The sequence below is a fragment of the Rhinoderma darwinii genome, chromosome 2 (assembly GCF_050947455.1).
Source record: "Rhinoderma darwinii isolate aRhiDar2 chromosome 2, aRhiDar2.hap1, whole genome shotgun sequence".
NCBI lineage: Eukaryota > Metazoa > Chordata > Amphibia > Anura > Rhinodermatidae > Rhinoderma > Rhinoderma darwinii.
This window is the reverse complement of record NC_134688.1, coordinates 324,842,807-324,868,365: the sequence shown is the minus strand read 5'-3', so window position 1 is coordinate 324,868,365 and position 25,559 is coordinate 324,842,807. Positions and strand designations below refer to the sequence as shown.

The following is a 25,559-nucleotide window of genomic DNA, read 5'->3' as shown; positions in this document are numbered from 1 at the left end:
TTGAACGTTTTGACCCCACAGTTTTTTTGCAGAAATTATTGGAAGTAGGCCATGAAAATAAAAATCTACATTTTTTCTAAGAAAATTTAGGTTTAGCTAATTTTTTCTCATTTCCACAAGGACTGAAGGAGAAAAAGCATCGGAAAATTTGTAAAGCAATTTCTCCCGAGTAAAATATTACCCCACATGAGGTAATAAATGGCTGTTTGGACACAAGGCAGGGCTTAGAAGGGAAAGAGCGCTATTTGGCTTTTGGAGATCACATTTAGCAGGAATGGTTTGCGGAGGCCATGCTGCATATTGCGAAGCCCCTGAGGGGACAAAACAATTTTAACGCCCAAAAAGTTACTCTATTTAGGAAACCACAACCCTTGAGGAATTCATCTAGGGGTGTAGTAAGCATTTTGACCCCATAGATGTTTCATAGAATTTATTGGAATTGGGCAGTGAAAATAAAAACAATTCTTTTTCTTCAATAAGATGTAGCTTTAGCGCAAAATTTTTCATTTTCTCAACAAATAAAGGAAAAAAAGAACCCAAAATTTGTAAAGCAACTTCTCCCGAGTACAGCGATACCCCATATGTGGTCATAAACTTCTGTTTGGGCACACGACAGGGCTCAGAAGGGAAGGAGCGCCATTTGAAGTGCAGATTTTGCTGGATTGGTTTCTGGGCACCTGTGGGACCAAAACAGTGAAAACCCCCCAGAAGTGACCCCATTTTGGAAACTACACCCCTCAATGCATTTACGTAGTGGTGTAGTAAACATGTTGGGAGTAGGCCGTGAAAATTAAAATCGACATTGTTTCAAAGAAAATGTAGGTTTAGCTAATTTTTTCTCATTTCCACAAGGACTGAAGGAGAAAAAGCACTACAAAATTTGTAAAGCAATTTCTCCTGAGTAAAACAATACCCCACATGTGGTGAAAAAAAAAAGGCTGTTTGGACACACGGCAGGGCTTAGAAGGGATGGAGCACCATTTGGCTTTTGGAGTTCACATTTAGCAGGAATGGTTTGCGGAGGCCGTGTCACATTTACGAAGCCCCTGAGGGGACAAAACAGTGGAAACCCCCCACAAGTGACCCCATTTGGGAAACTACACCCATTGAGGAAATTATCTAGGGGTATATTGAACGTTTTGACCCCACAGTTTTTTTGCAGAAATTATTGGAAGTAGGCCATGAAAATAAAAATCTAAATTTTTTCTAAGAAAATTTAGGTTTAGCTAATTTTTTCTCATTTCCACAAGGACTGAAGGAGAAAAAGCACCAGAAAATTTGTAAAGCAATTTCTCCCGAGTAAAATATTACCCCACATGAGGTAATAAATGGCTGTTTGGACACAAGGCAGGGCTTAGAAGGGAAAGAGCGCTATTTGGCTTTTGGAGATCACATTTAGCAGGAATGGTTTGCGGAGGCCATGCTGCATATTTCGAAGCCCCTGAGGGGACAAAACAATTTAAACGCCCAAAAAGTTACTCCATTTAGGAAACCACAATCCTTGAGGAATTCATCTAGGGGTGTAGTAAGCATTTTGACCCCATAGATGTTTCATAGAATTTATTGGAATTGGGCAGTGAAAATAAAAACAATCCTTTTTCTTCAATAAGATGTAGCTTTAGCGCAAAATTTTTCATTTTCTCAGCAAATAAAGGAAAAAAAGAACCCAAAATTTGTAAAGCAACTTCTCCCGAGTACAGCGATACCCCATATGTGGTCATAAACTTCTGTTTGGGCACACGGCAGGGCTCAGAAGGGAAGGAGCGCCATTTGAAGTGCAGATTTTGCTGGATTGGTTTCTGGGCACCTGTGGGACCAAAACAGTGAAAACTCCCCAGAAGTGATCCCATTTTGGAAACTACACCCCTCAATGCATTTACGTAGTGGTGTAGTAAACATGTTGGGAGTAGGCCGTGAAAATTAAAATCGACATTGTTTCAAAGAAAATGTAGGTTTAGCTAATTTTTTCTCATTTCCACAAGGACTGAAGGAGAAAAAGCACTACAAAATTTGTAAAGCAATTTCTCCTGAGTAAAACAATACCCCACATGTGTTGAAAAAAAAAAGGCTGTTTGGACACACGGCAGGGCTTAGAAGGGATGGAGCACCATTTGGCATTTGGAGTACACATTTAGCAGGAATAGTTTGCGGAGGCCATGTCACATTTACAAAGCCCCTGAGGGGACAAAACAGTGGAAACCCCCCACAAGGGACCCCATTTGGGAAACTACACCCATTGAGGAAATTATCTAGGGGTATATTGAACGTTTTGACGCCACATATTTTTTTCAGAAATTATTGGAAGTAGGCCATGAAAATAAAAATCAACATTTTTTCTAAGAAAATTTAGGTTTAGCTAATTTTTTCTCATTTCCACAAGGACTGAAGGAGAAAAAGCACCAGAAAATTTGTAAAGCAATTTCTCCCGAGTAAAATATTACCCCACATGAGGTAATAAATGGCTGTTTGGACACAAGGCAGGGCTTAGAAGGGAAAGAGCGCTATTTGGCTTTTGGAGATCACATTTAGCAGGAATGGTTTGCGGAGGCCATGCTGCATATTTCGAAGCCCCTGAGGGGACAAAACAATTTAAACGCCCAAAAAGTTACTCCATTTAGGAAACCACAATCCTTGAGGAATTCATCTAGGGGTGTAGTAAGCATTTTGACCCCATAGATGTTTCATAGAATTTATTGGAATTGGGCAGTGAAAATAAAAACAATCCTTTTTCTTCAATAAGATGTAGCTTTAGCGCAAAATTTTTCATTTTCTCAGCAAATAAAGGAAAAAAAGAACCCAAAATTTGTAAAGCAACTTCTCCCGAGTACAGCGATACCCCATATGTGGTCATAAACTTCTGTTTGGGCACACGGCAGGGCTCAGAAGGGAAGGAGCGCCATTTGAAGTGCAGATTTTGCTGGATTGGTTTCTGGGCACCTGTGGGACCAAAACAGTGAAAACTCCCCAGAAGTGATCCCATTTTGGAAACTACACCCCTCAATGCATTTACGTAGTGGTGTAGTAAACATGTTGGGAGTAGGCCGTGAAAATTAAAATCGACATTGTTTCAAAGAAAATGTAGGTTTAGCTAATTTTTTCTCATTTCCACAAGGACTGAAGGAGAAAAAGCACTACAAAATTTGTAAAGCAATTTCTCCTGAGTAAAACAATACCCCACATGTGTTGAAAAAAAAAAGGCTGTTTGGACACACGGCAGGGCTTAGAAGGGATGGAGCACCATTTGGCATTTGGAGTACACATTTAGCAGGAATAGTTTGCGGAGGCCATGTCACATTTACAAAGCCCCTGAGGGGACAAAACAGTGGAAACCCCCCACAAGGGACCCCATTTGGGAAACTACACCCATTGAGGAAATTATCTAGGGGTATATTGAACGTTTTGACGCCACATATTTTTTTCAGAAATTATTGGAAGTAGGCCATGAAAATAAAAATCAACATTTTTTCAAAGAAAATGTAGGTTTAGCTAATTCTTTCTCATTTCCTCGTGGACTGAAAAAGAAAAAGCACTGCCAAATTTGTAAAGCAATTTCTCCCAAGTAAAACAATACCCAACATGTGGTAATAAATGGCTGTTTGGACACACGGCAGGGCTTAGAAGGGAAAGAGCGCTATTTGGCTTTTGGAGCTCAAATTTAGCAGGAATGGTTTGCCGAGGCCATGTCATATTTACAAAGCCCCTGAGGGGACAAAACAGTGGAACTCCCCCCCACAAGTGACCCTATTTTGGAAACTACACCCATTGAGGAAATTATCTACGGGTATAGTGAGCGTTTTGACCCCACAGATTTTTTGCTGACTTTAGTGGAATTAGGCCGTGGAAATGAAAATCTAAAATTTTTCTAATAAAATGTCGATATTTTCAATTTTCACAAGCCATAAGAGAGAAAAAGTAGGCCCTGAAATTAAAAATCGAAATTGTTTCAAAGAAAATGTAGGTTTAGCTAATTTTTTGTCATTTCCACAAGGACTGAAGGAGAAAAAGCACCGCAAAATTTGTAAAGCAATTTCTCCCGAGTAAAATATTACCCCACATGAGGTAATAAATGGCTGTTTGGACACACGGCAGGGCTTAGAAGGGAAAGAGCGTTATTTGGCTTTTGGAGATCACATTTATAATAATAATAATAATAATCTTTATTTATATAGCGCCAACATATTACGCAGCACTTTACAATTTAGAGGGAAAATGAAACAAACAATATCAGACATTACATAGTGACAAAGTTCATTTACAATTCAAACCTGGGGAGTGAGGACCCTGCTCGCAAGAGCTTACAATCTATGAGGAAATAAGGGAGACACAAAGTGTAACAGTGTTTGTTCTGTACAATGGTCCGGCCATTTTTATACACATGCGGTGGTAACATAAAGCTGCATGAGCCGGTCACCAGCCAGTATCGGTGTATGACGGACATGAAGAGAAGGAGTGTCAGGGAATCTTATTCTGATGACTAATCTAAAAGGAGGGGCATGGAAAGGAGTCAGATTAGGGAATGTTATAGGCCTGTCTAAATAGATGTGTTTTCAGGGCACGTTTAAAACTGTGGATATTGGGAATTAATCTTATTGTCTGGGGTAGCACATTCCAGAGGACGAGAGAAATCTTGGAGACGGGAGTGGGAGGTTCGGATTATGGAGGATTTTAATCTAAGGTCGTTGGCAGAAGAGTTGTGTCCGAGACAAGAGTTGTTTTTTTCAGTAATGGGTTTATAATGGCATATTTAAAAGAGGAGGGAAAGATACCAGAGGAAAGAGAGAGGTTAAATATTTTAGTCAGGTGACCAGTGACAGCTGGGGAGAGGGACTGGAGGAGGTGTGAGGGGACAGGATCACTAGGGCAGGTAGAAGGACGAGAAGAAGAGAGGAACCTCGAGACTTCTTCAGTTATTGGGACAAACGCTGAGAGTGAAGAAGAGGGAGTGCGGGAGGGAAGGGGATCGATGTTACTAGGGGACTGGGAGATAATATAATGCCGGATGTTGTCAATTTTAACTTTAATATCCTTTTTAATCGATTGTGAAACAAAATCTAAATGACATAATAAAAAGGCAACCGCACCACAGATTCCCAGACAATCTCCCACACTGGTAATAGCCAGGCCTTAAGCTGTGTAACTTCTACAATCTGACAAGAGCAGGCACATTCAGCTTAGAATGGCCATAGACGATAAATGCTTTAATCCATAGTCCTTTTTAATCGATTGTGAAACAAAACCTAAAAGACAAAATAAAAAGTCAACCGCACCACGAATTTCCAGACAGTCTCCCACATTGGTACTAGTGAGGCCTTAAGCTGTGTAACTTCTGCGATCTGCCGAGAGCAGGCCCATTCAGCTTAGAATGGCCATTGCCATTAAATGCTTTAATCCATAGTCCTTTTTAATCGATTGTGAAACAAAATCTAAATGACAATATAAAAAGTCAACCGCACCACGGATTCCCAGAAAGTCTCCCAAACTGGTACTAGCGAGGTCTTAAAGTGTTATTCATCTGCGATTTGACGAGAAAAGGCACATTTCAGCTTAGAATGGCAATTAACTTTTAAAGCTTTAGTCTATTTTTAGTCGATTGTAAAACAAATTCTAAACAGCATAACAATAGGTCAACAGCACTATGGATTCCCAGACAGTCTCCCACACTGGTACTAGCAAGGCCTTAAGCTGTGTAACTTCTGTGATTTGACAAGAGCAGGCATATTCAGCTTAGAAGGGCCATTGACATTAAATGCTTTAATCCATAGTCCTATTTAATCTATTGTGAAACAAAATCTAAACGACATAATAAAAATGCAAACGCACCACGAATTCCCAGACAGTCTCCCACACTGGTACTAGCGAGGCCTTAACCTGTGTAACTGCTGCGAATTGACGAGGGCAGGCACATTCAGCTTAGAACAGCCATTGATAATTAAATGCTTTAATCCATAGTCCTTTTAATCGATTGTGAAACAAAATCTAAACGACAAAAAAAAGTCAAACGCACCACGGATTCCCGGACAGTCTCCCACACTGGTACTAGCGAGGTCTTAAAGTGTTATTCATCTGCGATTTAACGAGAAAAGGCACATTTCAGCTTAGAATGGCCATTAACTTTTAAAGCTTTAGTCTATTTTTATTTTTAGTCGATTGTAAAACAAATTCTAAACAGCATAACAATAGGTCAACAGCACTATGGATTCCCAGACAGTCTCCCACACTGGTACTAGCAAGGCCTTAAAGGGGTATTCCGGAACTAAAAAATTACATTTATTTAAATAAAACAATGAAAATGATATAACTTTACAATGTACTTACGTTTCATCAGATGGCTGTAGCGTCGTATATCCTCCTCCGTCACCGCCCCCTTAGTGAAGCAAAATCTGCACTTCCTGTGCAGACCCGTCCATTTAGTCTTCTGCCTTGCTTCCGGTTTCCGGCTTTCACACTGTACGGTTACGTCACAAATGACGTAACCGTACCACGTGCTTCTTTATCTCAGAGAATGCGTGGTTAACACACTCCACCGCGCATGCTCTGTGAAATTATAACCCCTTATAAATTACCGACGGAATACGAAGTTGCGGGAATAACGGCCGTTTCGGCCGTCTTCCCGACAGGTGCAGGAGCTGTGACAGCTGCTGTCTCGTACAGCAGCTGCCGCAGCTCCTACAGCGGGGACCGATCGCTGTGTCCCCGCTGTCTAACCCCTTAAAAGCCGCGTTCAATAGAGATCGCGGCTTTTTAGGGGTTAAGTTACCATCGCCGGCCTGCTACACGATAGCGGCCGGCGATGGTTACTATGGCAACCGGACACCAAACAATGGCGTCCGGCTATGCCATCGACGGAAGCCTAATGGGTCCTGACAAAGTCAGGACCCACTATGCTTGCTGTCAGTGAATAGCTGACAGTTCTAATACACTGCACTACGCATGTAGTGCAGAGTATTAGAATAGCGATCAGGGCCTCCTGCCCTCAAGTCCCCTTGTGGGACAAAGTAATAAAGTTAAAAAAAAAGATGTGTAAAAATAAGAAAATAAAAGTTTAAAAAAATCCCCTTTTTTTCCCTTATCAGTCCTTTTTTATTAATAAAAATATATAAATAAATAAAATATACATAATTGGCATCGCCGCGTCCGTAACGGCCTGAACTACAAAATTATTTTGTTATTTATCCCGCACGGTGAACGCCGTAAAAGAAAATAATAATAAAACGTACCAAAATCACAATTGTTTGGTCACTTCACCTCCCAAAAAATTTATTAAAAATAGATCAAAAAGTCGCATGTACCTAAAAATGGTCCTGATCGAAACTACAGTTCGTTACGCAAAAAATAAGTCCTCGCACGGCTTTATTGATGGAAAAATAATAAAGTTCTTGCTCTTAGAATAAGGTAACACAAAAAGTGAATGATTTTTTACAAAACTTATTTTATTGTGCAAACGCCATAAGACAAAAGAACTATAAACATCTGGTGTCACCGTAAGGCCGAGTTTACACGAGCGTGTGCATTTTGTGCAAGCAAAAAGCGCGGCGTTTTGCGTGCGCAAAAGGCAATTAACAGCTCCGTGTGTCAGCCCTTTATGATGCGCGGCTGCCTGGTTTTCGCGCAGCCGCCATCATTATGACACTCCGTTTGGATGTTTGTAAACAGAAAAGCACGTGGTGCTTTTCTGTTTTCATTCATCCTTTACAGTGCTGTTGCGCGAATCACGCGCGTCCCACGGAATTGCTTCCATGCGACATGCGTGGTTTTCACCCACCCATTGACTTTAATGGGTGCGTGATGTGCGAACAGCGCACAAATATAGGACGTCGTGCGTTTCACGCAGCGGACATACGCTGCGTGAAAATCACGCACCTGTCTGCACGGCCCCATAGACTAACATAGGTCCCTGCGACGCACGTTGCACGGATGTATAACACGCTCGTGTAAATGAGCCCTAATCGTATCGCCCCGCAGAATAAAGTGAATATGTCATTTATAGCGCACGGTGACGCTGTAACAAAAATAGAATAAAAAAACAATAGTAGAATTGCTGTTTTTTTAGTCACCACGCCACTTAAAAATAGAATAAAAACTGATCAAAAAGCCGCATGCACCCCAAGAAAACTACAATGAATTCCTCAAGGGGTCTAGTTTCCAAAATGGGGGCACCTTTTGGGGGTTTCCACTGTTTTGGTACCAGAAGACCTCTTCAAACCGTTTAACCCCTTAATGACCGGGCCATTTTGCACGTTAATGACCAAGGATTATTTTTTGTTTTTTCACGGTCACATTCCAAGAGTCGTAACTTTTTTTTTATTCCGTTGACATAGCCGTATAAGGGCTTGTTTTTTGCGGGACGAGTTTTATTTTGTAATTCCACCATTTTTAGATGCTTATAATATATCGATTAACTTTTATTAACTTTATTTTAGGAGAGAATTGAAAATAAGCAGCTATTCCAGCATTGATTTTCACGTTATAAATTTACGCCGTTTACTATGCAGCGTAAATAACATGTTAACTTTATTCTATGGCTCGGCACGGTTACGGGGATATCAAATATGTAAAGGTTTTATATGTTTTCCTGCGTTTGCACAATAAAAACCCTTTTAGAAAAAAATTACTTGTTTTTGCATCGCCGCGTTCCAAGAGCCGTAACGGTTTTATTTTTCCGTCTATGTGGCCGTACGTGGGCTTGATTTTTGCGGGACAATGTGTAGTTTTCATTAGTACTATTTTGGGGTACATAGGACTTAGATTAATTTTAATTTAATTTTTTATGGTGGGAATGGGAGAAAAGAGCGAATTTTGCCGTTGTTTTTTTGGACGCCGTTCATCCAGCGGTTTAATTAATGTGTTAATTTTATTGTTCAAGTGGTTACGATCGCGGGGATACCATATATGTGTATGTGTGATTTGTTTTGACACTTTTACTTTAAAAAAAACACTTTTTGGGCAAAAAAAATAGTTTTATTTGATTTTCACTGTAATTTTTTTTTTGTTTTTTCACCAACTTTATTTAACGGATTGACATTTTTTTTTTAGTCCCACCATGGGACTTCACTATGCGATGTGCCGATCGCATATATAATGCTTTGGTATACTTCGTATACCAAAGCATTATTGCCTGTCAGTATAAAACAGAGGGAGCTCCCTCCCTCTGTCAAACACATTAGATGCCGCTGTCACTATTGACAGCGGCATTTAATGGGTTAAACTGTCGGAATCGGAGCGCGCTTCGATTCCGGCAGTTGCAGCAGGAGCCAGGCTGTGTATAACAGCCGTGCTCCTGCCGCTGATCGTGTGGGTACACTGGCAGTACCCGCGCCATCACAGGACGGATATATCCCTCCTCCTGCGCGAACTAGCAGCTGCAGAGGACTGATATATCCGCCCTTCGGCGTTAAGAGGTTAAAAACGCAGATATCCAGTGATTTCAGCTTGTGCTATCAGTAATAGAATGAGAGCACCAAAATGAAGACTGAGATTGCAGAAGTTAGTAGAGCTGGGTGTAGTAGGCGGAGCAAGTGCACTGCTGCATGCACATTGCATGCTGGGACTAGAGCAGTGCATGCAGGGAGGAGAAACACAGGAAGAGAAGAGGAATGAACTTACTGAGCAAAACAAACCTCTCAAGGTAAACAATAGGGAGTAATGTTACTAAAACCATTTATTGTCAAGAAAAAGCTAGTCAGAGTGCACTAATATATTAATAGAGGAACATTGCATTGATTTAAAAAAAAAAAAAAAGGATTGGAAAACCCCTTTAAGCTGTGTAACTTCTGTGATCTGACAAGAGCAGGCATATTCAGCTTAGAAGGGCCATTGACATTAAATGCTTTAATCCATAGTCCTATTTAATCTATTGTGAAACAAAATCTAAACGACATAATAAAAAGGCAACCGCACCACGAATTCCCAGACAGTCTCCCACACTGGTACTAGCGAGGCCTTAACCTTTGTAACTGCTGCGAATTGACAAGAACAGGCACATTCAGCTTAGAACGGCCATTGATAATTAAATGCTTTAATCCATAGTCCTTTTAATCGATTGTGAAACAAAATCTAAACGACAAAAAAAAGTCAAACGCACCACGGATTCCCGGACAGTCTCCCACACTGGTACTAGCGAGGTCTTAAAGTGTTATTCATCTGCGATTTAACGAGAAAAGGCACATTTCAGCTTAGAATGGCCATTAACTTTTAAAGCTTTAGTCTATTTTTATTTTTAATCAATTGTGAAACAAAATTTAAACGACATAAAAAAAAGTCAACCGCACCACAGATTCCAAGACAATCTTTCACACTGGTACTAGCAAGAACTTAAGCTGTGTAACTTCTGTGATTTGACAAGAGCAGGCACATGCAGCTTAGAAGGGCCATTGACATTAAATGCTTTAATCCATAGGCCTTTTTAATCGATTGTGAAACAAAATCTAAATGACATAATAAAAAGTCAACCGCACCACAGATTCCAAGACATTCTCCCACACTGGTACTAGCGAGGCCTTGAGCTGTGTAAATTCTGCGATCTGACGCGAGGAGAAACATTCAGCTTAGAATGGCCATTGACATTCAACTTTTTAATCCATAGTCCTTTTTAATCGATTGTGAAACAAAATCTAAATGACATAATAAAAAGTCAACCGCACCACAGATTCCAAGACATTCTCCCACACTGGTACTAGCGAGGCCTTGAGCTGTGTAAATTCTGCGATCTGACGCGAGGAGAAACATTCAGCTTAGAATGGCCATTGACATTCAACTTTTTAATCCATAGTCCTTTTTAATCGATTGTGAAACAAAATCTAAACGACATAATAAAAAGTCAACCCCACCACGGATTTCGAGACAGTCTCCCACACTGGTACTAGCGAGGCCCTTAAGCTGTGTAAATAATGCAATCTGATGGAAGCAGGCACATTCAGCTTAGAATGGACAGTAACATTGAAGGCTTTCATCCATTATCCTTTTTAATCGATTGTGAAACAAAATCTAAATGACATAATAAAAAGTCAACCGCACCACGGATTCCCAGACATTCTCCCACACTGGTACTAGCGAGGCCTTAAGCTCTGTAAATTCTGCGATCTGACGAGAGCAGGGACATTCAGCTTAGAATGGCCATGGACATTCAGCTTAGAATGGCCATTGACATTAAATGCTTTAATCCATAGTCCTTTTTAATCGATTGTGAAACAAAATCTAAACGACATAATAAAAAGTCAACCGCACCACGGATTCCAAGACAGTCTCCCATACTGGTACTAGCGAGCCCTTAAGCTGTGTAACTTCTGCAATCTAACGAGAGCAGGCACATTCAGCTTAGAATGGCCATTGACATTAAATGCATTAATGCATTAATGCATAGTACATTTTAATCAATTGTGAAACAAAATCTAAACGACATAATAAAATGTCAACCGCACCACGGATTCCCAGACAGTCTCCCACACTGGTACTAGTGAGGTCTTAAGCTGTGTAACTTCTGTGATCTAACGAGAGCAGGCACATTCAGCTTAGAATGGCCATTGACTTTAAATACTGTAATCCATAGTCCTATTTAATCTACTGTGAAACAAAATCTAAACGACATAATGAAAAGTCAACCGCACCACGGATTCCCAGACAGTCTCCCACACTGGTACTAGTGAGGTCTTAAGCTGTGTAACTGCTGCAAACAGATGAGAGCAGGCAAATTCAGCTTAGAATGGCCATTGATAATTAAATGCTTTAATCCATAGTCCTTTTAATCGATTGTGAAACAAAATCTAAAAGACATAATAAAAAGTCAACCGCACCACGGATTCCCAGACAGTCTCCCACACTGGTACTAGCAAGGTCTTAAGCTGTGTAACTTCTGCGATCCGACAAGAGCAGGCACATTCAGCTTAGAATGGCCATTGAAGTTAAATGCTTTAATCCATAGTCCTATTTAATCTATTGTGAAACAAAAGCTAAACGACATAATAAAAAGTCAACCGCACTACGGATTACCAGACAGTCTCTCACACACGTACTAGCGAGGCCTTAAAGTGTTACATATCTGCGATTTGACGAGAAAAGGCACATTTAAGCTTAGAATGGCTATTAACTTTTAAAGCTTTAGTCTAATTTTATTTTTAATCGATTGTGAAACAAATTCTAAACGACATAATAAAAAGTTAACAGCACCACGGATTCCCAGACAGTCTCCCACACTGGTACTAGCGAGGTGTTAAAGTGTTATTCCTCTGCGATTTGACGAGAAAAGGCACGTTTCAGCTAAGAATGGCCATTAACATTTAAAGCTTTAGTCTATTATTATTTTTAATCGATTGTGAAACAAATTCTAAACGACATAATAAAAAGTCAACCGCTCCACGGATTCCTAGACAGTCTCCCACACTGGTACTAGCGAGGCCTTAAGCTGTGTAACTTCTGCGATCTGACGAGAGCAGGCACATTCAGCTTAGAATGGCCATTGACATTAAATGCTTTAATCCATGGTCCTATTTAATCTATTGTGAAACAAAATCTAAACTACATAATAAAAATTCAACCGCACCACGGATTCCCAGACAGTCTCCCACACTGGTACTAGCGAGGCCTTAAGCTGTGTAACTTCTGCGATCTGACGAGAGCAGGCACATTAAGCTTAGAATGGCCATTGACGTTAAATGCTTTAATCCATAATCCTATTTAATCTATTGTGAAACAAAATCTAAACGACATAATAAAAAGTCAACCGCACCACGGATTGCCAGACAGTCTCCCACACTGGTAATAGCGAGGCCTTAAGCTGTGTACTTTCTGCGAACTGACGAGAGCAGGCACATTCAGCTTAGAATGGCCATTGACATTAAATGCTTTAATCCAAAGTCCTTTTTAATCGATTGTGAAACAAAATCTAAACGACATAATAAAAAGTCAACCACACCACGAATTCCCAGACAGTCTCCCACACTGGTACTAGCGAGGCCTTAAGCTGTGTAACTTCTGCAAACTGACGAGAGCAGATACATTCAGCTTAGAATGGCAATTGACGTTAAATGCTTTAATCCATAGTCCTATTTAATCTATTGTGAAACAAAATCTAAACGACATAATAAAAAGTCTCCCACACTGGTACTAGCGAGGTCTTAAGCTGTGTAACTTCTGCAAACTGACAAGAAAAGGCACATTCAGCTTAGAATGGCCATTGCCATTAAATGCTTTAATCCGTAGTCCTTTTTAATCGATTGTGAAACAAAATCTAAACGACATAATAAAAAGTCAACCGCACCACGGATTCCCAGACCGTCTCTCACACTCGTACTAGCGAGGCCTTAAAGTGTTACATATCTGCGATTTGACGTGAAAAGGCACTTTTAAGCTTAGAATGGCTATTAACTTTTAAAGCTTTAGTCTATTTTTATTTTTAATCGATTGTGAAACAAATTCTAAACGACATAATAAAAAGTCAACCGCACCACGGATTCCCAGACAGTCTCCCACACTGGTACTAGCGAGGTCTTAAGCTGTGTAACTTCTGCGATCTGACAAGAGCAGGCACATTCAGCTTAGAATAGCCATTGAAGTTAAATGCTTTAATCCATAGTCCTATTTAATCTATTGTGAAACAAAAGCTAAACGACATAATAAAAAGTCAACCGCACTACGGATTACCAGACAGTCTCTCACACTCGTACTAGCGAGGCCTTAAAGTGTTACATATCTGCGATTTGACGAGAAAAAGCACATTTAAGCTTAGAATGGCTATTAACTTTTAAAGCTTTAGTCTAATTTTATTTTTAATCGATTGTGAAACAAATTCTAAACGACATAATAAAAAGTTAACAGCACCACGGATTCCCAGACAGTCTCCCACACTGGTACTAGTGAGGTGTTAAAGTGTTATTCATCTGCGATTTGACGAGAAAAGACACATTTCAGCTAAGAATGGCCATTAACTATTAAAGCTTTAGTCTATTATTATTTTTAATCGATTGTGAAACAAATTCTAAACGACATAATAAAAAGTCAACCGCACCACGGACTCCCAGAGAGTCTCCCACACTGGTACTAGCAAGGCCTTAAGCTGTGTAACTTCTGCGATCTGATGAGAGCAGGCACATTCAGCTTAGAATGGCCATTGACATTAAATGCTTTAATCCATAGTCCATTTTAATCGATTGTGAAAAAAATCTAAACGACATAATAAAAAGGCAACCGCACCACGGATTCCCAGACAGTCTCCCACACTGGTACTAGCGAGGCCTTAAGCTGTGTAACTTCTGCGATCTGACGAGACCAGGCACATTAAGCTTAGAATGGCCATTGACGTTAAGTGCATTAATCCATAGTCCTATTGAATCTATTGTGAAACAAAATCTAAACGACATAATAAAAATTCAACCGCTCCACGGATTCCCGGACAGTCTCCCACACTGGTACTAGTGAAGCCTTAAGCTTTGTAACTTCTGCGATCTGACGAGCGCGGGGACATTCAGCTTAGAATGGCCATTGACGTTAAATGCTTTAATCCATAGTCCTTTTTAATCGATTGTGAAACAAAATCTAAACGACATAATAAAATGTGAACCGCACCACGGATTCCCAGACAGTCTCTCACACTCGTACTAGCGAGGCCTTAAAGTGATACATATCTGCCATTTGACGAGAAAAGGCACATTTAAGCTTAGAATGGCTATTAACTTTTAAAGCTTTAGTCTATTTTTATTTTTAATCGATTGTGAAACAAATTCTAAACGACATAATAAAAGTCTACAGCACCACGGATTCCCAGACAGTCTCCCACACTGGTACTAGCAAGGTGTTAAAGTGTTATTCATCTGCGATTTGACAAGAAAAGGCACATTTCAGCTAAGAATGGCCATTAACTTTTAAAGCTTTAGTCTATTATTATTTTTAATCGATTGTGAAACAAATTCTAAACGACATAATAAAAAGTCAACCGCACCACGGATTTCCAGACAGTCTCCCACACTGGTACTAGCGAGGCCTTAAGCTCTGTAACTTCTGCGATCTGACGAGAGCAGGCACATTCAGCTTAGAAAGGCCATTGACATTAAATGCTTAAATCCATAGTACTATTTAATCTATTGTGAAACAAAATCTAAACGACATAATAAAAAGTCGACCGCACCACGGATTCCCAGACAGTCTCCCACACTGGTACTATTTAAGCCTTAAGCTGTGTAACTTCTGCGATCTGACGAGAGCAGGGACATTCAGCTTAGAATGGCCATTGACATTAAATGCTTTAATCCATAGTCCTTTTTAATCGATTGTGAAACAAAATCTAAACGACATAATAAAAAGGCAACTGCACCACGGATTCCCAGACAGTCTCCCACACTGGTACTAGCGAGGCCTTAAGCTGTGTAACTTCTGCGATATGACGAGAGCAGGCACATTCAGCTTAGAATGGCCATTGACGTTAAATGCTTTAATCCATAATCCTATTTAATCTATTGTGAAACAAAATCTAAACGACATAATAAAAAGGCAACCGCACCACGGATTCCCAGACAGTCTCCCACACTGGCACTAGCGAGGCCTTAAGCTGTGTAACTTCTGCGATCTGACGAGAGCAGGCACATTCAGCTTAGAACGGCCATTGACATTAAATGCTTTAATCCATAGTCCTTTTTAATCGATTGTGAAACAAAATCGAAACGACATAATAAAAAGTCAACCGCACCACGGATTCCCAGACAGTCTCCCACACTGGTACTAGGGAGGCCTTAAGCTGTGTAACTTCTGCAAACTGACGAGAGCAGGCACATTCAGCTTAGAATGGCCATTGACATTAAATGCTTTAATCCATAGTCCTTTTTAATCGATTGTGAAACAAAATCTAAACGACAATAAAAAGTCAACCGCACCACGGATTTCCAGACAGTCTCTCACACTCGTACTAGCGAGGCCTTAAAGTGTTACGTATCTGCGATTTGACGAGAAAAGGCACATTTAAGCTTAGAATGGCTATTAACTATTAAAGCTTTAGTCAATTTTTATTTTTAATCGATTGTGAAACAAATTCTAAACAACATAATAAAAAGTCAACAGCACCACGGATTCCAAGACAGTCTCCCACACTGGTACTAGCGAGGTGTTAAAGTGTTATTCATCTGCGATTTGACGAGAAAAGGCACATTTCAGCTAAGAATGGCCATTAACTTTTAAAGCTTTAGTCTATTATTATATTTAATCGATTGTGAAACAAATTCTAAATGACCTAATACAAAGTCAACCGCACCACGGATTCCAAGACAGTCTCCCACACTGGTACTAGCGAGGCCTTAAGCTGTGTAACTTCTGCGATCTGACGAGAGAAGGCACATTCAGCTTAGAATGCCATTGACGTTAAATGCTTTAATCCATGGTCCTATTTAATCTATTGAGAAAAAAAATCTAAACGACATAATAAAAAGTCAACCGTACCACGGATTCCCAGACAGTCTCCCACACTGGTACTAGCAAGGCCTTAAGCTGTGTAATTTCTGCAAACTGACGAGAGCAGGCACATTCAGCTTAGAATGGCCATTGACATTAAATGCTTTAATCCATAGTCCTTTTTAATCGATTGTGAAACAAAATCTAAACGACATAATAAAAAGTCAACCGCACCACGGATTCCCAGACAGTCTCTCACACTCGTACTAGCGAGGCCTTAAAGTGTTACATATCTGTGATTTGATGAGAAAAGGCACATTTAAGCTTAGAATGGCTATTAACTATTAAAGCTTTAGTCAATTTTTATTTTTAATCGATTGTGAAACAAATTCTAAACGACATAATAAAAAGTAAACAGCACCACAGATTCCCAGACAGTCTCCCACACTGGTACTAGCGAGGTGTTAAAGTGTTATTCATCTGCGATTTGACGAGAAAAGGCACAATTCAGCTAAGAATGGCAATTAACTTTTAAAGCTTTAGTCTATTATTATTTTTAATCGATTGTGAAACAAATTCTAAACGACATAATAAAAAGTAAACCGCACCACGGATTCCAAGACAGTCTCCCACACTGGTACTAGCGAGGCCTTAAGCTGTGTAACTTCTGCGACCTGACAAGAGCAGGCACATTCAGTTTAGAATGGCCATTGACATTAAAGGCTTTAATCCATAGTCCTATTTAATTTATTGTGAAACAAAATCTAAACGACATAATAAAAAGTCAACCGCACCACGGATTCCCAGACAGACTCCCACACTGGTACTAGCGAGGCCTTAAGCTGTGTAACTTCTGCGATCTGACGAGAGCAGGGACATTCAGCTTAGAATGGCCATTGACGTTAAATGCTTTCATCCACAGTCCTTTTTAATCGATTGTGAAACAAAATCTAAACGACATAATAAAAAGTCAACCGCACCACGGATTCCCAGACAGTCTCTCACACTCGTACTAGCGAGGCCTTAAAGTGTTATATATCTGCAATTTGACGAGAAAAGGCACATTTAAGCTTAGAATGGCTATTAACTTTTAAAGCTTTAGTCTATTTTTATTTTTAATCGATTGTGAAACAAATCTAAACGACATAATAAAAAGTCAACAGCACCACGGATTCCAAGACAGTCTCCCACACTGGTACTAGCGAGGTGTTAAAGTGTTATTCATCTGCGATTTGACGAGAAAAGGCACATTTCAGCTAAGAATGGCCATTAACTTTTAAAGCTTTAGTCTATTATTATATTTAATCGATTGTGAAACAAATTCTAAATGACCTAATACAAAGTCAACCGCACCACGGATTCCAAGACAGTCTCCCACACTGGTACTAGCGAGGCCTTAAGCTGTGTAACTTCTGCAATCTGACGAGAGAAGGCACATTCAGCTTAGAATGCCATTGACGTTAAATGCTTTAATCCATGGTCCTATTTAATCTATTGAGAAAAAAAATCTAAACGACATAATAAAAAGTCAACCGTACCACGGATTCCCAGACAGTCTCCCACACTGGTACTAGCAAGGCCTTAAGCTGTGTAACTTCTGCAAACTGACGAGAGCAGGCACATTCAGCTTAGAATGGCCATTGACATTAAATGCTTTAATCCATAGTCCTTTTTAATCGATTGTGAAACAAAATCTAAACGACATAATAAAAAGTCAACCGCACCACGGATTCCCAGACAGTCTCTCACACTCGTACTAGCGAGGCCTTAAAGTGTTACATATCTGTGATTTGATGAGAAAAGGCACATTTAAGCTTAGAATGGCTATTAACTATTAAAGCTTTAGTCAATTTTTATTTTTAATCGATTGTGAAACAAATTCTAAACGACATAATAAAAAGTAAACAGCACCACAGATTCCCAGACAGTCTCCCACACTGGTACTAGCGAGGTGTTAAAGTGTTATTCATCTGCGATTTGACGAGAAAAGGCACAATTCAGCTAAGAATGGCAATTAACTTTTAAAGCTTTAGTCTATTATTATTTTTAATCGATTGTGAAACAAATTCTAAACGACATAATAAAAAGTAAACCGCACCACGGATTCCAAGACAGTCTCCCACACTGGTACTAGCGAGGCCTTAAGCTGTGTAACTTCTGCGACCTGACAAGAGCAGGCACATTCAGTTTAGAATGGCCACTGACGTTAAAGGCTTTAATCCATAGTCCTATTTAATTTATTGTGAAACAAAATCTAAACGACATAATAAAAAGTCAACCGCACCACGGATTCCCAGACAGACTCCCACACTGGTACTAGCGAGGCCTTAAGCTGTGTAACTTCTGCGATCTGACGAGAGCAGGGACATTCAGCTTAGAATGGCCATTGACGTTAAATGCTTTCATCCACAGTCCTTTTTAATCGATTGTGAAACAAAATCTAAACGACATAATAAAAAGTCAACCGCACCACGGATTCCCAGACAGTCTCTCACACTCGTACTAGCGAGGCCTTAAAGTGTTATATATCTGCAATTTGACGAGAAAAGGCACATTTAAGCTTAGAATGGCTATTAACTTTTAAAGCTTTAGTCTATTTTTATTTTTAATCGATTGTGAAACAAATCTAAACGACATAATAAAAAGGCAACCTTACCACAGATTCCCAGACAGTCTCCCACACTGGTACTAGCGAGGCCTTAAGCTGTGTAACTTCTGCGATCTGACGAGAGTAGGCACATTCAGCTTAGAATGGCCATTGACGTTAAGTGCATTAATCCATAGTCCTATTTAATCTATTGTGAAACAAAATCTAAACGACATAATAAAAAGTCAACCTCACCACGGATTCCCAGACAGTCTCACACATTGGTACTAGCGAGGCCTTAAGCTGTGTAACTTCTGCGATCTGACGAGAGCAGGCACATTCAGCTTAGAATGGCCATTGACATTAAACGATTTAATCCATAGTCCTTTTTAATCGATTGTGAAACAAAATCTAAACGACATAATAAAAAGTCAACTGCACCACGGATTCCCAGACAGTCTCCCACACTCGTACTAGCGAGGACTTAAAGTGTTATATATCTGCGATTTGACGAGAAAAGGCACATTTAAGCTTAGAATGGCTATTAACTTTTAAAGCTTTAGTCTATTTTTATTTTTAATCGATTGTGAAACAAATTCTAAACGACATAATAAAAAGTCAACAGCACCACGGATTCCCAGAAAGTCTCACACACTGGTACTAGCGAGGTGTTAAAGTGTTATTCATCTGTGATTTGACGAGAAAAGGCACATTTCAGCTAAGAATGGCCATTAACTTTTAAAGCTTTAGTTTATTATTATTTTTAATCGATTGTGAAACAAATTCTTTTTTTTACAAACTCTTTATTTGGTAAACAAGATATAACAAATCAGTTGACATTCCCACATATTGGGAGCATATACAGCTACGTAGAGCTTTAATAACATTCTTAGAAGAAAACATAGTGATAGAGATTCCTTTCTATACAGGTGTTGCAAGAATATCACATATTTTCTAAAACATTGTTATATCAATACTTTAACTGATATTTATGAGTACATTGTAACCATAAAACACTTAACCCCTTCCTAGTGTATGATGAAGTAAAAGTAAGTAATTGTGTGTCTCTAGAAAAAGTAGGGTTTTCCAGCCCCTAAATACCGAGACCAGCTAGGAAGCAACAACAATTAAACCAACATTTACCAAACATGGTGCAGCTATCCATAGTAGAGAATCTATTTCTGCCCTAAACTGGTGAGTCCTCAATCCTATCAAAAGGCTCTAAGCAATTTCTATGAGGTCCAACCGATCCACTGGGCTTCACATTGTGGTAATCTGTTTTCCAGAATACTAATTAATTTCTCAGATTGGTGTATCTCTTTAATTTTGTTCAGCGTCCTTGGGAATGGGATAGACAGTGATTTCCAGCTAATGGCTACCGTCCATTTGGCTGCTGATAAAATATGCGAGATTAATTTTCTATTTATTTTGGGTACCTCCGAAATTTCTGCATTCAGTATCGCTGTCCAAGGGGTTAATTTGATTTGTAACTGTAATTTAGAATTGATAAGTCGCTCTACTCGTTTCCAATGAGCCTGTACTACTGGACAGAACCACCAGATATGAGCCATAGTGCCCCTCTCCCCACAATTTCTGAAACAAGTATCAGAACTACCTGGAAACAATTTTGCTAATTTGTCTGGAGTAAGGTACCACCTCGTTAAAATTTTATACGATGTTTCTTTAATATTATTCGATTGAGATACTTTAGCTGTGTTATCATATATTTGTTGCCACGAGGTCGAGTCTGGTGTATTTCCCAGCTCCCGTTCCCAAGCCATCATATACGAAGTAGGACCATTATATGTTTCGCTTCTGAATTGGGAGTACAAAACTGAAATTAGCCCTTTCCCCCTTGGGGAGTCTCGACAATTAGCTTCATAGAGGGTTATATTAGTGTCGCTTGGTAAAAAGACAGATCCCGAGAGAAAATGGTGTATTTGTAGATATCTAAAATATTCCCTAAGCGGGATTTGAGAATCCTGTCGTAGGGCCTCAAAAGTAATGGATTTACCGTCTTAGCACAATTTAAGTATTGAAGTAAAACCTAATGCGGTCCACCACTGGAAGGCCTCCGGGTGTAATCCCGGTGGAAAATCAGGATTAAGCAATAACGGTTGTAATGCGGAAGGATTAGATATAAGTTTAAACTTTTCCCGACAAATTAACCAAAGTGAGAGGGAGTGTTTGATAATGTTATTTTCAATGCCAGAAATGTGGGATCTTAAAACCGGAGACCACATCAGTGCCTTTAGTGAGGATGGAGATGTGGTAAGGGATTCAAACAGAACCCATTTTACGGTGATGGGATCACAATTCCATGCTGCGATCTGTGAAATTTGAGCTGCGTAATAATATAATTTCAGGTCTGGAAGACTAAGTCCCCCACTAACCGTAGAGCGATGCAAGGTGGACTTACCAACTCTTGATCCTTTATTCGCCCAAATGAATTTATTTATTATCCGCTGTATGTGTGAGATGGCATAAAGCGGAACTTTAACGGGAAGGGCCCTAAATAAATACAGCAGCTTAGGTAGAATGGTCATTCGAACTGCAATGAGTCTACCCATCCAAGATATATGGTACCTAGACCATTCCTCTAATAATTTCCTAATAGAAGCAAATTTTTTAGGATAGTTACTCAAGTATAAGGTAGTTGGATCTCTAACTAGAGCTATACCTAAGTATGTCATGTGGGAGTGTTTCCACTGAAATCCAAAGTTAAGTTTTAACAGATCCACCTGCTCTATTGACATTTGAATCTGCATTGCTGTGGATTTAACCGGATTTACAATTAACCCTGAGTGAGCCCCAAAGCGGGTAAGAGTATCCATGAGATTTGGTAAAGAAACCAGTGGTGTTGTAATGAATAATAGCATATCATCTGCGTAAATGCTAAATTTAAACTCATGGGATTGCACCCTGTATCCCTTAATGTCTGGATTTAGCCGAATATGCTGTGCAAGAGGCTCCATGGCGAGAGCAAACAAGAGAGGAGACAACGGGCATCCTTGTCGTGTCCCTTTTTGTATCTGAAAATAAGGAGAGTATTGACCTAAGAATTTTACTCTAGCCTGGGGAGAGTGGTATACCGCCCGGATAGCTTCTAGGTACGGACCCCTAATACCAAATTGTGTGAGTGTGCTATATAAGTAATTCCAGTCCACAGAATCAAATGCTTTCTGGATATCTAGGCTCAAAATTAGTAATTGGCGTTTGTGCGTAGTAGCATGAAGAATAATATTGTGAGCTAATCGAATATTGTCCGTTGCTTGTCGTGATGGTATGAAACCCGTTTGATCAGGTGAAATTAGGGAGGTCATATACGGTGCAAGTCTATTCGAAAGAATTTTAGTAAATAACTTGTAGTCTACATTAAGTACTGATATTGGACGTAAATTTGCACAGTGGGTTTCATCTTTTCCTGGTTTTGGAATGAGTGAAATATTAGCATGTGAAAATTCAGGAGGAGGCACTTCCCCTGCCATGAGTGTGTTGAAATATGTGGTTAGATGCGGTGTTAATGTCTGTGAAAATGTTTTGTAATAGAAAGCGGAGTAACCATCTGGACCTGGGCACTTGGAAGATGTGAAGTTTTTTATGCTTTCAGTAACCTCTTCTGCTGTGATCGGGGAATTCAGTTGTAATTTTGCCTCAGCTGTCAGAGAGGGAAGTGGGTGTGTTGAAAGCCACTCAGGTAATTCTGTGGAGTTCAAGGGTTGGGGCTTGCTATACAAAGTACTACAGAATGTACTCATGGTGTCTAATATGTCAAGGGGATTGGTTGTAAGCGTTCCCGTGTTGTTATGCATGTGGTAAATTTGTTTGCCTCTAATGTGGGAGTTTAGTTTTCTGGAGAACATTGAGGTAGCTCGATTGGAGTATGCATATAATTTTGCCTTGCCCCATCGAAGTGCTTTCTCAGCCTTGCTCTCCTCCAATGCTCTAAGAGAGCAGCGAGTTTCCTCTATTTGAGCTTTAATCATTGTATTTGGTTTATTAATATACTGGCGCTCTAGTCTTGTAAGGGTCGATAGCAATTTATTAAGAAGTTGCAATCTATCTCTCTTGAGTTTTGATCCTTTCGCCATTAGTACACCTCTCAATACTGCTTTATGTGCTAGCCATATTTGAGCGGGAGAGGTATTTGGCAGAGTATTAATGGCAAAATACTCTTGTAGGGCGCTGGATATAGATGTGACTATTTCTGGATGAGAAAGTAGGGAATCATTCAGCCTCCATGATGACGGACGTGTGACGTTGCCAATACAAACTTGGAGTGAATGGATATTGTGGTCAGACCACGCACATTGGGTGTATACGGTATTATGTGGTCTAACAGATAGCTGTGAGGAAGTTAGGATGTAGTCAATCCGAGAATAACTGTCATGCACTGCGGAGTAAAATGAGAATTCCTTATCTAGGGGATGATCTTGTCTCCATAAATCTACGAGAGATAATTGTTTCATCCTATACATAAATGATTTCGGTGCTGACTGTGCATTAGCTTGGGGACGGCTTCTATCCCATTGGGCATTCATCACTATGTTGAAATCCCCCCCTAGGATAATGTAGGAGTCGGAGAATTTCTCCAGCTGTCTAAAGAATTCCGTAAAGAAGGTGGTTGCTGAATGGTTAGGTGCATAAATTGTTGCAAAGGTAATGCGTTGTCCCGCTAGCTGTCCAGTAAGGATAACGTACCTACCATCTGGGTCTATTATGGAGTCAGTTACTGTAAATGGAAGTGTATTCCTGAAGAGAATGGCCACTCCTTTTTTCCTTGTGCCCGAGGTGGATAAGTATACTCTCTGGAACATCCTATCAAAGTATTTTGGGTAACTAGTGTGAGTAAAATGTGTTTCCTGTAACATTATTACATCGCCATGAAGCCTCTTGTAGTTATTAAAAGCCATTCGTCTCTTCGTCGGGCTATTAAAGCCCTTTACATTATGTGTAATAACAGTATATGCCATAGAAATTCAATCGAGTTACATTATATAAATAAGCAGACAGTTCTTTTGTATGTAAAATATAGCTGCAGCCAACATAAACAATACCTTTTACAGTTAACTCCAAACTAACAAAACAAAAGCGGAGTGCGGCTAAGTGCCCTCCACATGACCCCATTCGGGCCTCTTTATCTCTTTCTCAACTTGCTGAGCAAAACCCACACCCGGTAAAACCGGCCTTGAGCAAGCTCAGCAAATCTAGCACGGGGGCGCTACCAGACTTTTGGCTGACCCACCACAATATCAAGCAAATCATGCAATGTTAGTCGAGTAAAAAAGTAGAATTAGCTTAAGTATCATATTTACCAGCAGGGCAGTCTATTGCCGTATATTCAACCCGGGTCCTCCCCCTCCCATCTGGGAGGACAAGGTTCCCTGGATAAGGGGAAAAATAAAAATACAAAAAATTTCCCATAACGACCATACAGATTATTACATCAGGTGTACATTACAAATATATTTCGCCACTTTCCACCTCAGGCCACAGTTGGTGCTCGTGATCTCAGAGAAACTGGAGCTGCAGGAGGAGTCATATGCAGTTGTCGGCGACGTGCTGTTGTCCAAATGGGTTCCAACGGGAGGCTTTGATGAGGTCGGTTAGCTGATTCTGGAGTAGGAGTCCCTTCTCTGAGGCCTAGTCGAGTGATCAGTCTCCAACCCATATCCAGTGCTGAGATAGTATGCGGAGCACCCTTGTATTGAAAGGCCAACCGGAATGGAAAACCCCATCTATATCTGATCCCAGCCTCTCTCAGGATGTCCGTAAGAGGTTTCAGTTGTCTCCGTTTTTCCAAAGTAACTGGAGAGATATCCGCAAAAATCTGTAGCGGTTCTTGTTTGAAGGAGAGTGGAGTTTTTTCTCTTGCCGCTTTAAGGACCTCTTCCTTCACTGTAAAGTAATGAAGTCGCAGAACTATGTCCCTTGGTCTTTCTCCAACCGCCGGCCTGGGTCGCAGCGCCCGATGTATACGGTCCATCTGGAATTGAGTCGTCGGAACATTCGGTAGTAGGAATGTGAAGAGTTGTATCGCATAGTCCCTGAGATCCTCCACCGCTTCTGAGACTCCTCTTAAGCGCAGGTTATTCCGTCTAGATCTGTTTTCTAAGTCTTCCAGATGAAGATGTATCGATTCCTGAGAGGATTTTATGAGATCAATTTCAGTTTTGAGTTCGCCGTGCGCTTTAACCAACTCGTCATGTTTTGTTTCCAGAAGATCTGTGCGAGTGCCAATTGCTGTTATTTCCATGGTAAGATCATGCGTCGCTCTTTGTAATTCGGTATGAAAAGAGGTCTTCAATTTCTGGTACAGTGCATCCATACATGTTGTTAGGTCCTCCTTCGTAAGATGATCCTCCCTGGCCATATCAGGCGCTATTGAGGGTGGGGTTCTTTTTGTAGATCTCTATGGTAAGGGGACCGAGTCACCCGCCATTGAGGCCTGTGACGCTGACGTATCCGAATCCGTATCCTGAAGTATGGAAGGTAACGAATTTCTGCGAAATATATCTGGGATGGAAGATTGAATTGAAGACGCTTTAGAAGACTTGCCCCGCCTCGGCATTAGGTCGTATTCAGGGGACCTTATAATCAGATA

The 25,559-nt window shown here is 40.2% G+C and overlaps 14 pseudogenes; all 14 read right to left on the bottom strand.

Moving 5' to 3' along the window:
• Nucleotides 1-11,405: 11,405 nt before the first annotated feature.
• LOC142746611 (5S ribosomal RNA) lies at nt 11,406-11,524 on the bottom strand (annotated as a pseudogene).
• An 813-nt stretch (nt 11,525-12,337) lies between these two features.
• On the bottom strand, nt 12,338-12,456 carry LOC142745598 (5S ribosomal RNA; annotated as a pseudogene).
• A 67-nt stretch (nt 12,457-12,523) lies between these two features.
• Nucleotides 12,524-12,642, bottom strand: LOC142745650 (5S ribosomal RNA; annotated as a pseudogene).
• Nucleotides 12,643-12,895: 253 nt separating this feature from the next.
• Nucleotides 12,896-13,014, bottom strand: LOC142746761 (5S ribosomal RNA; annotated as a pseudogene).
• Nucleotides 13,015-13,427: 413 nt separating this feature from the next.
• LOC142747091 (5S ribosomal RNA) lies at nt 13,428-13,546 on the bottom strand (annotated as a pseudogene).
• Nucleotides 13,547-13,987: 441 nt separating this feature from the next.
• On the bottom strand, nt 13,988-14,106 carry LOC142744295 (5S ribosomal RNA; annotated as a pseudogene).
• Nucleotides 14,107-14,172: 66 nt separating this feature from the next.
• Nucleotides 14,173-14,291, bottom strand: LOC142746649 (5S ribosomal RNA; annotated as a pseudogene).
• Nucleotides 14,292-15,103: 812 nt separating this feature from the next.
• LOC142747050 (5S ribosomal RNA) lies at nt 15,104-15,222 on the bottom strand (annotated as a pseudogene).
• Nucleotides 15,223-15,289: 67 nt separating this feature from the next.
• On the bottom strand, nt 15,290-15,408 carry LOC142746957 (5S ribosomal RNA; annotated as a pseudogene).
• Nucleotides 15,409-15,475: 67 nt separating this feature from the next.
• On the bottom strand, nt 15,476-15,594 carry LOC142746961 (5S ribosomal RNA; annotated as a pseudogene).
• A 67-nt stretch (nt 15,595-15,661) lies between these two features.
• Nucleotides 15,662-15,780, bottom strand: LOC142747191 (5S ribosomal RNA; annotated as a pseudogene).
• A 1,370-nt stretch (nt 15,781-17,150) lies between these two features.
• LOC142744888 (5S ribosomal RNA) lies at nt 17,151-17,269 on the bottom strand (annotated as a pseudogene).
• Nucleotides 17,270-18,640: 1,371 nt separating this feature from the next.
• LOC142744887 (5S ribosomal RNA) lies at nt 18,641-18,759 on the bottom strand (annotated as a pseudogene).
• Nucleotides 18,760-19,198: 439 nt separating this feature from the next.
• Nucleotides 19,199-19,317, bottom strand: LOC142747268 (5S ribosomal RNA; annotated as a pseudogene).
• Nucleotides 19,318-25,559: the final 6,242 nt, after the last annotated feature.